Here is a 15,674-nt window from a genome sequence, read left to right as displayed (position 1 = left end):
GGTTCAGACAAGGCAGAAGGACACAAGACCAAGTATCTGCGTATAGTGGCTGGTGGAGAGAGAAGAAGAACCCAAGAAAGTTTGTTGTTGCTTTTTTGTTTACGGCAAAGCCACTGATTGTAGAGATCACGTCAAGAGTCTGGAGTATTTATTTATTTTGTTTATCTATTAAACAGAGGTATAAGGCCGCCCAACTCACACACCATGTGTCATGTTCCCCATTTCAATGTTCTGTTAACATCGTAACGTTTCACATGTCAAACCGTTTTCCATGTATGCCCGTCTTGCTCATGGCTGGGTTTTTCCATTCCTGCGCTCTGCCTTGTTTTGAAACTTTGGAATGTATGTTTGGGTTTGCACTCCTGTTCAAGGTTACTTTCCCAGGTGCGTGTAACGGTTCCTAGCACCTGGGAGGGGGTGTGTGCTGACGGGTGCTTGGGGCGGGACTGGATTGAAGGCAAGGCTTTTTAAGTTTGTATTTGGTGCGCTATTGCTCATTCTCAGCTTTCTCTGTATTTGCATACTATTCCTTTAATAAATCAGTTATCTTTAAGCCCGAGCTTGTGAGACTGAGTATTTGGGATTAGGCAACCATTACACCATGACCCTGGGTGGCTTACAGAATTAAAAACCATACAAACACAATAAACAGCCCCCGGGGGCAGCAAACACATTCATACCAGCCTCTTGATTGGCTCGGAAGCATCTTGGGGTCCCCAGGCCTGTTGACAGAACCACATCTTCAGGGCCTTCTGGAACAGGGGCAAGGAGGGGGCCAATCTTACATCTGGGGGAATGAAGTTCCAAAGGGAGGAATACAGTATATTATATTAGGGCTAATGGGTGTTTGAAGGGTCTGCACCATGAACACGAAGGCTACTGCAAGGACTGAGTTGGGAGAAACGAAGTAGCTCGGAGTAGGAAAGAGGATGAGATGAGGATGCATAATGCCCCCAAACCTGATGACCTTACGCAGTATGTCAGAGGAATGACAGGATTGGAAGAGATGGCTGCTGAAATCAAAGCAGGAGGTTGTCAATGAACAAGTGAAGACGGTAAATAATCTTGTTTCCTGGAGCTCAGAAAATAAAGATGGACAGTGTGCTGAAGAAACAAGCAGGAGATTAATCCTAGAGAGGAAGGCACTGTCAACCTTAGATAGGATCAGGAAGTATAAAGGCATTTTTATGACAATAAAGATAGGAACAGATAAAGCAATAGTGTTCTCATGAGCACGTACACCTGTGAAGTTGGACATGGATGCAGAGCTGAGAAAGAAGATAGATGCTTTAAATTATGGATCTGGAGGTGGTGATTAAAGGTTTCGTGACTGGAAGAACCAGTCAACCCTGGCCCAGATAAAGGCTAGAATTCCTTGCTGTGATGATCAGCAAGCCGAAGCTCCCATAATTTGGGCTCTGTAGGAGGGAGCTGCATCTCACTCCGTAGGATGTATGCAGTGGCTCAGCCAAGCTCTCTATGCACCTGATGAAGTGAACTGCAGCTCAAGAAGGTGTATGCCTTAAAAGGTACTATAAAGTACCTTTTTTGAGGGGCAAAATGATGAACTTTAAAACATGATTATCCTGGGCAAGTGGAGGGATGAGAAGACAACAGATAAAGATAGATAGATAGATAGATAGATAGATAGATAGATAGATAGATAGATAGATAGATAGATAGATAGATAGATAGAAAACTTTATTGGCCAAGTATGATCAGACATACAAGGAATTTGACTTTGGTGGAAGACCTCTCAACATATCTACACAACATCAAAAATAAACAATAGTAAAGCAACAGTGCTATTTACTAAAACCATACAATCAAGAAAGAAAAAAAAATGAAGGAAACAACACTACAGCTATCAACCAACACACACTCATATTTAAAGGGAGAATTTAGGGACAGCATCCTGCATCTGTTGTCCAACATATGTTCACATTTAACAGAGCATTACCGGTCACATCGCAGCAGTCATGTCTTACCATACATTGCCAATCATTATATCAGGCTACATTAATTAGGAGTTCAACAGAGCAATGGCACGAGGGAAAAAACTGTTTCGATGTCTAGATGTTTTGACAGACGGTACTCCGTAGCGCCGTCCTGATGGTAGAAGTTGAAACAGTTTGTGTCCATAACTTCTCCACCCTCCTTTTGACCCTTGCAATATGCAGGTCTTCTACGGAAGGCAGGCGGATTGCAGTGATTCTTTCTGCAGACTTAACTATCCGTTGAAGTCTATATCTGTCCTGCTTGGTTGCGGAACCAAACCAGACAGTTATAGAAGAACGGATAACAGATTCAATAATTCCTCTGTAGAACTGTACCAAAAGCTCCTGAGATAGATTAAACTTCCTAAGCTGACGTTAAAGTGGATTGACAGGATCAGACTGGAATCATTACAAGCTGAACAGAACCCTGTTGAGATGGGCACATTTGTCCATGCAATCAGAAGGTGTCATGCCCAACCTGATAGTCCTTAAATCCTCTTGATTTCAGTGAAAACAAATTGACATAAGGACTGTGAAGGCTTCTGCCATGCACATGTGAAGACAAAACCTGAGGAGCTGGGCTGGGTGCACATGCAAATCTCACCTCTACTGCTTCGCATGTATTTAGCTGCCTTAAAGATATTTGCTTGGTGGGACGATCTTTTATAAATGAGAGGTGCACAGGCTCACCTGCCAAAGGGATGGTGGATTGGGTCCTCTGTTTCCCATGAGATCTCTAAACATCTCTAAACCTCCACCTGTAACCCTATTATATTGATCCACAATTCTTGGGAACACCTATTTGATAGCGCCACCATCAGCCACTTTATTCTGTGGCACCCTAAGGCTCTGAGAGAGGTTACTAGGGGTTCCCTGGGAGATCACGATTTATTTTTAAAAATTATTTCAAATTCGGGCAACTTCCCATTAAAGAGGTAAGCTTCATTCTTTATTTTTAGTTTAAGAACCCTGTTAATGCATATATACAGACGTTACATTCCCCATGAAACAAATGTAATAATTTTGCAACTTCTGGCCTGTACTTGAGCCTGAATGTGCAGGGGTTCCCTGAGGCTTGAAAAATATTTCAAGGGTTCCTCCAGGATCAAAAGGCTGAGAAAGGCTGTTCCAGAGAAATTGTCATGAGTAAGGATGGCGAGCAGGGGGCTCCCATCCAGACTGTTAAGCGCATGCGTAGCACTGAGGAATTGGTCAGCCATTCAAAGAGACACAGATCGGGACCGTCTTAACCTTTGGGGTTTATATGTCTGGGTTTTTCCCACGCTTCTTCAGTTTGTTAGGATTACTGTTATGTATTAGCAATAAACATTAGAGACCAGTTCCCTGTCTCAGTGTGTTTCCTGGCTGTCAGGACAGAAATCCTTCTCTGCCATAGTTTACTCAGGAGGACGCAAATCCTTCTGCCTTTTTTTCAGTAGCTGATGGCCCAAGGGGACTTTTGATAAAGTTCTTTCCCTTCCCCCAGAGTGAGTGTCACTGATTCATTAAGAATTCCAAACTTTATTATGTATATCAAGGTCAAAGAACTAAAAGACAGTCGAAAAAGGAGAAAAGAGAAAGAAAGAATGGAACTGTTATTTCTGAAGAGGCTGACTTTAGTAAGGCATTCTCAGAAGATGCAGGCATGCATCCAGACCAACAAAAAACTCCCAACAGCTCAGATCATAGTCTATAAAATAAATCAAAATCTATACCACATCTAGCTCCATTGGTCCCTAGTTTGCTATATAATTCCCACTTCAGATTTCATAGCTTAGGGATTCTCTTCGTTGCCTGGCTTTCAGCCAACCATGGGAACAAAGACAAAAAGCAAAATGGGATGGGCTCCCTCCTTGTTTTCAAGCCCACCAAAGAAGGAAATCTTCCCCCTCTCAACTGGGTCTTCCGGATTTGATTTCCCAGGGGTTCAGATGTCCCTGCCTGTTTACCTGGGTTGACAGATCCAGTTTTATTGACAAGCTAGGTCTTTCCTCTTTCACTGCCTGAGCCCCATTCATGACAAAAGCCCTCTGTGGTTTGGAAAATTAAAAAAAGCAGGTTTCCTGAATGTGGAGCACTTCATAAGCCCAGAGATCTGTGAAGCAGCACAGCCCGTGGGGATGATGGAAGCGTAGTGCTCTTATAAATCCCATCTCCAGTTTAGCCCTAGATTTGTTGCATGCAAATGCCAGCAGAAGACTCTAAGTTGCTTCCAGTCCAGACCTTCATTGAACTCTTTTACTGACTTTCACAGCCACTGAATTTTATAGAGGGATCCGGTACCATCATCTATTTGCAAACACCCAGTTTTCCAGTGCTTTGAGTTCCTTCTCTTCCAGCAAAGAATGGTGCCAAGAAAGAAGAAATCTATTAAGGATGGAAGGATGCAATGGCTGCACATCAGGGGTTGGCATACAGGATGCAAGAACTATTTTGCTTGCTGACAACTTTATAGGAGAAAGTTCTGGATGTGTCTGGTTTCACCAGGTTGGAGCCAGGAAAACCCAACCCAAAAAGCTCTATGTGGGAAAAATGACCCTGGGAACCTGTTATGCCAACAACCAACTTGGATGACTTTGGTGGGATCTCATATTCTCTAGTAATGTTTTTTTTAGACCAAGTCCTGATTTTCCTGTTCTCTGCCTTCTGCACCACCACTGTTTACATTGGTGCAGATACTGTAGTAAACATTCCTATAGCTGTGGTAGACTATGGACTTTGGCCCTCGCACTCAAGTTTTATGATGTCAGTACTGCACACAAGCCAAGTCTGAGTGGAAAAAGATGTATTTCCTGCTAGCTTTCTCCTACATAGCCTCTATCCCAGGATCTCTCATGATTCGGGCCCTGGGTGCACCTGATCTTGGGTTGCTCTGCTACTGTGGCGCAGCTCTTTCCGTAGGAATCTTGGCAATCATCACATTCAAATCGGGTCTTCCTTTAGCAGAGCAGAGAACTTGGTATCACAGATGCTCTGACTGTATGAAGTGAGGATGAAGATGAGGCTAATTATTCTAATACTATTAATAATAATAATACACATTCCAAGGCAGTTATGCCAGTGCTAAAGATGTGCAGATATGGATCTTTTAGTGGAGCAAACAAAATGTTATGGTGGAAATGAACCAGGAAACACCCCGTATGGTATTTCCTACTGAATTAACTCTCCCAATGTTTCTGCAGGTTATGTCTCCGCAGTCCAAGGCAGCGCGGCCAGAGATAAGCGATGCCGAGACCTGTAGCTCACCAACCTCTAAGCAGCAAACATTCCACACTGTTATTAAAAGGGTTTCCAAAACTTCATGCCCAGGTCTCCAAATACAACTATCCAAAATTAAGCTTCACTCCAAGAGTCCAGGCAGTAGGGTAGAACAAAGGATCAAAGATCAGGGCGAACACTTAAGCTTCAGTGGTGTGACCAGCTCTGATCCCTCCCCCTCCCCGTTCCCTTCTGCTGATGTGAACGCTGTGCCTTGTCTGAACCACCGTATGGGTGTTCCCCACATGTCAGCAATCAGAATTGTTCAGCCCAGGAGGAAATGCTCAGCTGTACGTAGCATCTTGTAGCAAGAACCATCCCACAACCTCTTCTCCGCTAAAGTCCTGTTATAGCCAAAAACTATGGAAAGTCTAATTATGACTGTTTATTCATTTAAATTTATTAGCCACCCAACCCCAATGCACGTGTATTTCTTTATCCGGCATTAAGTCAGATACACATGTCCCAAACCTCAAATATGACCCAGAAATCTCATCCAAAGGAGACCACAGTTAAGATAGTGCTAAACCATAGTTTACTGAACAAGGCATTCTGGTCTGGTTGATGCATAATTCTAAGCCATAAAATATGAATGACCAACTTCAAAGCCTGAATTGCACATTGCATTCAGCCAAAACCCAACAAATCACATTAAGCCTTAGCATATTGTGTGAATCCTGCCACAGAATTCAGCACTGCCCTCGTTCCAACACGCTCACACCAGAACATGTGATATAAACTGCTCTCAAACAGATGCTGGTCAAGGACAAGGATGGGTAGAGGTGAAAAATCCAGATGGTGGTTGTGATGGAAGCCACACCCCTTTTTTACAGGTGGACGCCCCTGAGCAGCCGAGCACTGCTGCTTTCATGCAAATAGAGCCTGGGCAGCCAAGTAATATGTATGAGTGACTGTAGCCTACAAATAAATTATATTACAGAGACTCCAGGTGTAGCAGACCGTCTTGGGGAGCTGATGTTGATTACTCCTAATGCCCGTCAAAAACGTAGCATTTAATTTGTACCAGTGATGTACATGGCTGAAACGTTAACTTGTGGCACTTGGACTGTTCCATCAGCACACAAACGCCAGAGATGATTGGGAATAATGTAAATTGTCTGGGCTATTTCGGATACAATGGCCTTCCTCTGTTAAATTCGGGCCCTAAGGAAGGAAGGGAATGAAATGTGTATGCTGAGGTACGCTAAACCGCGGAGTCCCTGTATAGTCTTTTATCTTCAGTATCTTTCCATTCTCCGGACGTCATAATCTTCCCCTTTCGTCTGAACTCCAACCTTAAGGTCGGCTTTTGTGAAACTCCAACGCTAACTTGCTGTTTCTCCGTTTCTCAAGAGGTCTTTCTAAAGAGCTCCCATCCGATTATACCGATTCGTCCTACTGGCCTTTCTAGACCAAATGCAGGACAAAAACTTTTAAGAACCGTGTCCCTGGGTCCGCTCCTCCCGGCGTACGCGTATGAGATCCCGAGCATTGCAAACTCGCTTCCAAGGACGGTCTCCCTCCCCCAGGCGCAAAACAGACTTCATTTTCTTGGATCCGATCCCGAAGATCTCTCTTCCGCCGAGAACTAAAACGCCTTTCTCTCTTTCCCACGTCGCGAGAGGCGCCGGTCCTTGGAGCACCGCCTGGGATGGGGGCAGGGCGGGCGTTCGCTTTGAACGATCCCTGTGGGGAGGGGAGGGGCTTGTCGGAGCCCCGCCCCCTCCCAGCCCCAGCCTCGAGACAATGCTCTCCCAACCAGCCCGCGCCGAGCCTGCCAAGGCGAAGGCGGCGCGCCCCCGCCCACGAGCGGCTGCTTCGGGGGGTGAGCGTCTGGGTCGATCCCGCCCCCGCCGGCCCGCGTCCGACAGGCTGCTGGGGGAAACGCGTGGGACGGGCGGCGCGGGCAGAGGGGCGCTCCCGTCCGGGCAGAAGAGGAGAAGCGCCAAAGAGGGGGGTCCTCGCGGGGAACCCCGCCTTCCCTCCGTCCCTGTCTCCGGAGTCTCGGGGGAGGAGAAGAGAGGGGGTGACGGGACTTTCCAGTGAATGGACTCGCCGAGGGAGCGGTAAGAGGGGGAGTGGCGGCGCTGGCCGGGGTCCTGCGGGAGGGGAGGGGAAGGGAGGGGAGGGGAGGGGAGGGACGACGTAGGGAGTGGGAGTGGGAGAGTGGGAGTGGGAGTGCCTCGGGACCGTCGGCTCGTGGGTGGGGCAGGGATCCCCGACTCCGCTGCTCTTTTTTCCTAGGCGAACAGGTCAGCGCGGAGGAGGCTGCGTCCCCCGGGGGCGGGGGGAGTGTCATCTTGCAGGGTCCCCCGAGGGAGACTTCGGGGGACTGGGAGATGCGCAGCTGGGCGAGTCTTGTAGTGGCACAGAGAGGGCTGCTCCCACCTGGAGTCCCGTCGGGGAGGGAGGAACGGGCAGAGCAAGGAAGCCGGGATGTCGCGCATCTCTGTGGGGGGTGGGGGGCAACCTGTGGGGGGGTGGTCTTTAGAGAAGGGAGCAGGTGGAGATCGGGGCGGGATGGAGGTTGCAGGTTGCCCTGAAGCTGCTTTGGGCTCTTGAGTCCCGAAGGTCTTATTTGTTCTGCTTCCTGGAGAAAAGTGCCTTTCCTGGTGGGGCAGGAGAGGGGAGATTGGGCGAAGTGGTGGAGATGGGGCAGGAGAGGACTGCTAGAGCAGAAGACTCTTGGCTTGTCTTTTTAATCAGGGGTGCATCAGAAGGAAGCCGAAGGAAGTTCAGAGGTAAGATAGGACCGCGGTTTGGGGAGTTGGCTTTCCACCTTTCTCTTCTCCTCTAACTAGGCCTTCCCCACCACTGCCCTCCTGAGACCTTGGATGTCAGCTGTCATCTGCCCAGCCCAGGTTGGGGATGATGAAAATTGTGCTCCAGTAGCAACGAAGTATGTCATCTAAGGGAGAGTTCTTCCAGCTGTTGACCTTCTAACCCTCAATCCATTAGGTCTCTGAAATTGTCCAAGCGCAAAGCCAGTGTTATGGTTTGGGGTAGGACGTTGTCATGAGTAAGGATGGCGAGCAGGGGGCTCCCATCCAGGCTGTTAAGTGCATGCGTAGCACTGAGGAATTGGGCAGCCATTCCAAGAGACACAGATCGGGACCGCCTTAACCTTTGGGGTTTATATGTTTGGGTTTTTCCCACGCTTCTTCAGTTTGTTAGGATTTCTGTTATGTAGCAGTAATAAAACACTAGAGACCTGTTCCTTGTCTCAGCGTGGTTCCTGGCTGTTAGGACAGACGTGCTGGGTTTCTTTTAGGAAGAACTGAGATTGGAGAGACTTCTGTCTGAGACTGAGGACCTCCCAGACCTGTGATGGTGCTGTTGAGTTTCCAGCCTAGGAGAGGAAGAAGGGAGGAGACTGTGGCTGAGATGGGTGGTAGATTGTGGTTTAGACTTGACCCCTGAAGACGGTAGTAGGGTGGAGCAGACCACCTTTCAGCTGGTGAAAGGAGGAAACATGCTTGGTGAGAAGATCCAAAACTAACCTGAGGGCTGGGAGTGTGACTTCGTAAGAGTGTTGATGCTCTGCAAAAGGTCCCAGATTTGATCTCTGTCATCACCAGAAAGAGCAGGGGAAGTCCATGGCCAGGTTCACACATTTGCGAAGATGAACCTGGACAAACCAGAGATTGTCAGTGTAAAGCAGTGTTTCTCAACCTTGGCCACTTTAAGATGTGTGGACGATTCCCAGAATTCCCCAGCCAGCATGGCTGGCTGCGGAATTCTGGGAGTCGAAGTGCACACATCTTAAAGTGGCCAAGGTTGAGAAACACTGGTGTAAAGGGTAAACCCAGCCTGTCTAATGCCGATTTCCGTTTCCAGTTTCTTTTCTTGGCTGCCGGGTGGACTTTTTCAGTCCAAGGGTGTATGTGTCCTGTCATCTTAGCCATAGAGGCTGCTTTCTGGAGCGGAAAGCATTAAGGCCGTCTGTTCTTGATTATAGTATGTGCCACATCTTTTGTTTCAGTTCTTTTTACTGAAATAGTGGAATGATATGAATTTGATTTTAATTTCAGTGCCTTTTGCCCTGTGGTTGGGTTTCTATAATGTAAGACACATCCTACTTACAGAAGGATTTTTGGGTGCTGGGAGTGGGGCATTTAATTGTAATAAAGAGGCCTTTGAAATTTTACTTTAATAGGTTGCTGTGGAATTTGATTTTCGGACATTAATATTGCTGCCGCTGTTATTTTGGTATGACTGCATTCGTTGCTTTGGTGCTTGGAGTTGGGAGAGAAAGTGGGACGCGAATATTAAGACGAACCTGAGCAGTCCTGTGCAAAATGAACTATCGCTGGGAAAGCTGCTTGTTTTCTTTTCTTTTTTTCCCAACCTGGTGCCAGTCTAGTAGCATCGGACTGTAATTCTGACCATCTGAGTCAGCAGATTGGTAATCCTATTGGCTGGAGATAAAAGGGGCCATGGACAGATCCAGATTTTATCCCCCACTCAGCCATGAAGCTCACTGGATGGGCTTTGGGGTGATCTCCCTGTCTTACTTCACTGTATCTCATACATTCATCGTGAGGTTAGAATGTGGGGTGGTAAAACCCATGACCTTCTTGAAGACAAAGAAGAATAAATATACCATAAATCAGTGCCTTGGTCTGGGCTCAGCCGAACCTTTGAAATTGGCTTCTAGAATGAAGTCTGGGTTCAGACTAAGTTCTGACTGTTGGATTAGAATGGAGAAATAGATGCCGAAAGGTTTTACATTTGTCTTGGGCCATGGATGCAACTTTATTTGGGGGGGGGAGAGTTGTCAGTGTATAAAAGTTTAAGATGTTAAACTGCAGTGTCCAAAGTTTCTTATTTCTGATCCCACATGGCCAATTTGCTTCCCTGTCCATGGCCAAACCAGACCAGAGGTAAGGAAAGAATTCACTAGCTATGAATTTCATTGCCTTTTCTTTGGAGAGAGGAAGAAATTAGGCAGCAGATTGAAAAGAAAATGGAAAAGTAACTGGTCCAGAGAAGAACCAAGGTGGGGAGGGAGCCGCTGCAGTAAATGAAAGAAGCAATATATATTTTGTTCCTTGACAAGGTTTGCGTTCTGCCTAGAGAACTTTTTCTCATTTCAGCTCTGTAGCCTTTTGCTCCGCTTGATTGCTTCTGTGTTTTACGATTCCTGTTGGGGTAAGTGAATGTTCATTTGTATGTCCAGCATGGTTGGCTTGGAGTCACCTCGTGGTTGATTAGCAAAACTGCTTCTTGATAAACTTACCTGACTGTTCACATTCGGTGACAAAGAGTCTAATTGTAACATCAGCAGTAAATAATGCTAACCAGCCTATTGGTGTTTCTGGAGCATGAAGGTTAAATGGGTGATTTACATGGGAAGTGTGAATAAGCTCTGTGCTTTTTCCCACTCCGAGTGGTTTGGGCTAAAATAGGCTTATAAGACGAAGCTCATATGCTCTTGCTGGGGTCACTAACTTGCCATCTTATGTTCCTTATCAAGAGAGATAGGAGAGGAGACCAAGAGTCTATCTCCCAGAGAGTCCTTTGGGCTTGCACTTATATTCTTCTATGCCTGTGCCCCCATGTAAGAGATTTGGAGAAGATGGTTTAGTTGTTGAGCTTCTCAAGAGCATTAGCATTCAGATTTGAGCTCCAATCATTATCCATAAGTGGTTGGGAGTATGTGCCCCTTGATAAGCTGGAATGTATCTGGAAGAAGGCTGCAAAGATGGAGAAGGGCCTAGAAACCAAGGAGGATTTTCTGTATTGGGGTATATTCAGCCTGGAGAAAATAAAGCACCAACATACATGCATGTGAGTATTTGATTCAGTCTGCATTAAGTATTTGGCTGGGTTTTGAGACAGGAATCTTTCCCAGTGTTATCTGGAGGTGCTGGTCATTATTTGGGATATTCTGCATGCAAAACAGGTGTTCTACCACTCAGTTATGGCCCAGTCCCCTCTGAATTGTCTTACAATATTGTGCTAAGGTATAGTATCAACTCCTTATTTTTTTTGGCCTAGAATGATGTAGGAACTGGTCACTGTAATAAGTAAGTCATGGGTTAGGGTTTAGCATTATGTGTGAATCAGGAGACTGGCTTGTTCAGCAAACCATAATCTAAGTAACCCATAGGTTAATGAAATGTATTAACCTAGCCATTGTACCTGTGTGACATTGAAACAATGAATGTGACCATCACAGCTGTTACCCAGATAACTCAGAAGGCTTTCGTAGGCTATTGCCTGCTGCGTCTTTTGGGAAAGAAAGAAAGAAAGAAAGAAAGAAAGAAAGAAAGAAAGAAAGAAAGAAAGAAAGAAAGAGAGAGAGAGAGAGAGAGAGAGAGAGAGAGAAAGAGAGAGAGAGAGAGAGAGAAAGAAGGAAGGAAGGAAGGAAGGAAGGAAGGAAGGAAGGAAGGAAGGAAGGAAGGAAGGAAGGAAGGAAGGAATAGTAAGTATGTAAGTTAATAAAGAATAGTTCTTAAATGCAATTTTGGATACAGAATTGTATGGTTGTCCAAATCCATCCTACAGGTCTCCTGTACTAGAGTGGTAGAGTATTTTTCTGTTTTGAACAATCCAGCTTCAGAGAAACCAGATCTAAGCAAAAGACTTAAGATCTATGCTGTACTGGAAATAAATGTGAATGAGAAGTACAAGGGTTAAAATCCTTGGTTTTAAATATTTTGTATTGTTTGGGGGGGGGGCTGTGTTTTCCCAAAGGAAATAGGGAAGAAGTGACAAACAGTATACTAATTACAGGGGATCATATCAGAACAAATGCCTGGAAATAACTTAAGAAACAATTCTGCTGAAAGTAAAATCAGTTGAAGGCAACATTGAAAGGGAGAGTGTTTAAGGACCTCCTTAAGCTTAGAATTGCAAAGACATGGGGCCACCACTGAGAAGACCCTGGCATAAGTCTGTTCCAATGGTACCATCTTAATTGCTGGCCCTTGAGAAGGAGCCTTGGAGTTGGTTTCTCATGTCCACCAGACAAGATGGTCTGGAAAAAGGCAGTTCTTGTCACAGGGGGTGTTTTTCTGTTTCTGTGTTGAGGATAAAACTTGGAAAGAGGAATCACATAAAGGAGAGAAAAGCAGACCTGAGGAGAGTTGGGTCCAGGGTTCTCCTGGCACCAAGATGACTAACCTTGAAAATACTGACTGGGGATGTTCTTTCTTCCCACTGGGGGTTAAACTTGGAACTTGGTCATCTGCACATCCCTGAGTTATGGCTTTCTTTCCCCCCAATCTTTGTTGGATGTGTAGCGCTGGATAAACTAAGTGGAAGGAAGTTTCTCCTTCTCCCCTCTGCATCCTTTGTAAATCCCCATCAGCGCTAGCCTTGCATTCCCAGGTCACAGACTTTCACACCTTAGATCAGTGTTTCTCAACCTTGGCAACTTTCAGATGTGCAGACTTCAACTCCCAGACTTCAACTCTCAACTTCTGAGAGTTGAAGTCCACACATCTTAAAGTTGCCAAGGTTGAGAAACACTGCCTTAGATACTTTAAGAGATTTGGGGCTGTTCTTTTGGCCTGTGTTCACCAACATCATTGTTTGTGTTATATTCTACAGAGGCTGTCATGGAATGGTGGTTCTGTCTGAATTTACTCACCCCTTTGCCTTCCTTCCCTTCCCTTCCCTTCTGGGACTTTCCTCCAACATAAATTTTAAAGAGAAATCTGTATTGCATTTTTTCTGCATTAGTACATCCTGGCTGTTCCCTTTCGCTAGGATTCCTTCTTCCACAGGGGCCCAGTTTCCTTTTCTAAACAGGCCAGCTGCAGAATGGCCACCAAAAGTGACCCACACTGACCTCGGTTGATGACTTCCATAGTTTAGCCCACAAGAGGAAGATGTGTGCGTGCAAGTGTGGGTGGTGTGCCTGCTCGTGTATATGTCAAGATTCCTGGACTGAAAGGTTTTTTTCCCCCTTTGCTATGAATAGGTTCTTTGCCAAAACAACCCAGTTGCAAAGCAAGCACCCTTCATTACTGTATTTTGTCTGGAACAAGCTCATCTGTTGGATAAACTCAGTGGATAATAAAAAAGTGGAAAACAGAGATAAGGGCCCTGTTGCCTTAGGGGGCCATTTCTGCGGCTGCTTCCTCCTCCAGTCTCTAAGATTAACTGAAAACACACTTTTTAATCATATCTGTATATCAATGAATTTGGGGAAGAATCAAATTACTTTTTAACTTTAACCCGCACAGCGCCGCATTCGTCCTTTTTGCCTTATTCTGCAGCTAAGCTGTCGTTCCTGATTTATTTCCTTATTTCTTTATATGAATTTGTATGGCTGCCCTCATTGCGACAGTGACTCTGGGTGGCTAACATAGGGTTAAAAAGTCAAACGCAACTGAACAGCACTAAGTATACATCATGGTAGCCCAGGTCAGCAATGGTCACCATAAATAACCCATCCGTCTTGCAAGCCCCATTAGCTTCCTGACCCCCATGCCCGGGAAAACAGCCACATTTTGAAGACTTCATGAAATGCCAGGAGAGTTGAGGCCAACTGGATGCCAGGAGATGCGGTGCCCAGAGTGCAGTTGTGCTCCCACAAATAACCTGGCCCAACGTCATGAATGGATTTAGAAGGGACGGCTTTCTTAGACAAGAAGGCCCATGTGCCAGGTCCTACCGGATGACATTCCCTGATGAACAGGACCTGGACCATGCCTCTGCTGTTGGATCTAATGGGGTGGGTGGAAACGGAGAAGAGTGATCCCACAAATAACCTGGCCCAACGTCATGAATGGATTTAGAAGGGACGGCTTTCTTAGACAAGAAGGCCCATGTGCCAGGTCCTACTGGATGACATTCCCTGATGAACAGGACCTGGACCATGCCTCTGCTGTTGGATCTAATGGGGTGGGTGGAAACGGAGAAGAGTGATCCCACAAATAACCTGGCCCAACGTCATGAATGGATTTAGAAGGGACGACTGGCACCCTGCACTGCACCCAAAAGCGTGCTGGGTGGGGGCAGTGCAGTTTGCGCTGCAGATTGTCCATCTTTTGTAAAAATGGTTTGCTTCTAGCACTCAGTCTCCACGCAATGGTTCCACTGGCCCAGAAGAGAGCAGGGAGCAGTCACATCTTTCCAGCAGCACTAGAGGCCTCTGGGGACTTCTGGAGCTGCTGTTTAACTCTACCCCGGTGCCCCAGACCGACACTGTGGTGGAGATTGCCCCCACACAATGAGGGTCCTGAACTGACTACATTGCTTGGGTGATCGCAACATGCTGCGTCACAAACTGTTGGAATGGACTGCATTGGCACAGCAGGTTAACCCACAAACAACTGAACCGAGTTCAGAACTAACCAAGCTGAGTGGTGTTATGTAAGGGCATTTACTGATCCTGGCTTAGTGTGGCCTCTGAACCCAGCCCCTTGGGGAGAATGGTGGGAAATTTAAATTCTGCTAGCGTCAGCTCCTGTCTGAGATACTGAGGTAGGAAATGTTTGAAACCTAGGTCAAGATGTTCATCTGAGTTCAGCCTGTATTGTCTGGGCACATTGCAGGCTAATTCTAGACTTGTTTCTTAGTCTCAATTCTACTGTTCGTCCTTCCTTCCTTCCTTCCTTCCTTTCAATTCCCAGAATTCCCCAGCCAGCTGTGCTGGCTGGGGAATTCTGGGAGTTGAAGTCCACCCAGCTTGAAGTTGCCAAGGTTGAGAAACACTGGCTTGCAGAGTTACAAGCACTCTGCGGTGGTCGGCTCTTGCTGAAAATGGGTGCAACTCCTGAGTGAACTTGATTTCTTTGTACGGAGCTCCTCCACCATGGGCTCAGCATGTAAACGACGCAGATGAGCAGAAAAATGCAGAGATTCAACTGCATGGGTCGCAGCTCATGCTGGCATCAGTGCTATGCTCTATAACTGGAAGAGCCAAGCACCCGAGAAGGCTACAGACACCATAAGCCAGCATTTTTATCCCTGCCTTAGAAATAAATGATCCCATCTTACCTCTAAATGAGTTGTGTGAATACAGCAATTACGGTTTGTTAAACCCGGCTCAGTGCAATCGTAGCTCATTTAACTAACAAAGATTATGCAAACCATGGCTTGCTGCAACAAAGATTATGCAAACCATGGCTTGCTGTAGTGGGTGAATAGTGCAGGGAGGTTCCAGCTCCCAATTAGTCCTGTTTTTCAAATGAATAAAAGCCAGGGCTGTTGCTTAATTGGAAACAGAAAAAAAACCCTTGTTTAAACTAGGTGTTAATCATTCAATTAATCTCACTGCAAAAAAGTTCATATGGATAAAGCATTCTTTGTTTTTTGGAAGAGGCAATTGACACCGCCTAAGAAAGGGCTTGACTGTCTCCCTTGCAGGCAAGTTTTTTCTACCACAAGACATGTCATCTTTTAAAACAGACATGCTTCTGGTGATTTTATTTTTAGGGGGGGAAAAATCAGGTGCCCCTTTTT

General features: G+C 46.0%; 1 protein-coding gene across 2 annotated transcripts in view; it reads left to right on the top strand.

Moving 5' to 3' along the window:
- The first annotated feature begins 7,009 nt into the window (after window positions 1–7,009).
- Window positions 7,010–15,674, top strand: part of DDAH2 (DDAH family member 2, ADMA-independent) — a 30,069-nt gene continuing 21,404 nt past the window's right edge. Inside the window, exon 1 of one of the 2 annotated variants that reach the window (XM_063291287.1) lies at window positions 7,010–7,321. The gene's annotated coding sequence lies outside the window, so the exon portion shown is untranslated. Of the gene's footprint in view, window positions 7,322–7,485; window positions 7,508–15,674 lie in introns of those variants that run through there. The other variant, XM_063291288.1, reaches the window with a different exon arrangement.

Source organism: Candoia aspera, chromosome 2 (assembly GCF_035149785.1).
Source record: "Candoia aspera isolate rCanAsp1 chromosome 2, rCanAsp1.hap2, whole genome shotgun sequence".
NCBI classification, from domain to species: Eukaryota; Metazoa; Chordata; class Lepidosauria; order Squamata; family Boidae; genus Candoia; species Candoia aspera.
Note: the sequence above shows the minus strand (reverse complement) of the source record. Positions and strands in the feature narration are given on the sequence as shown.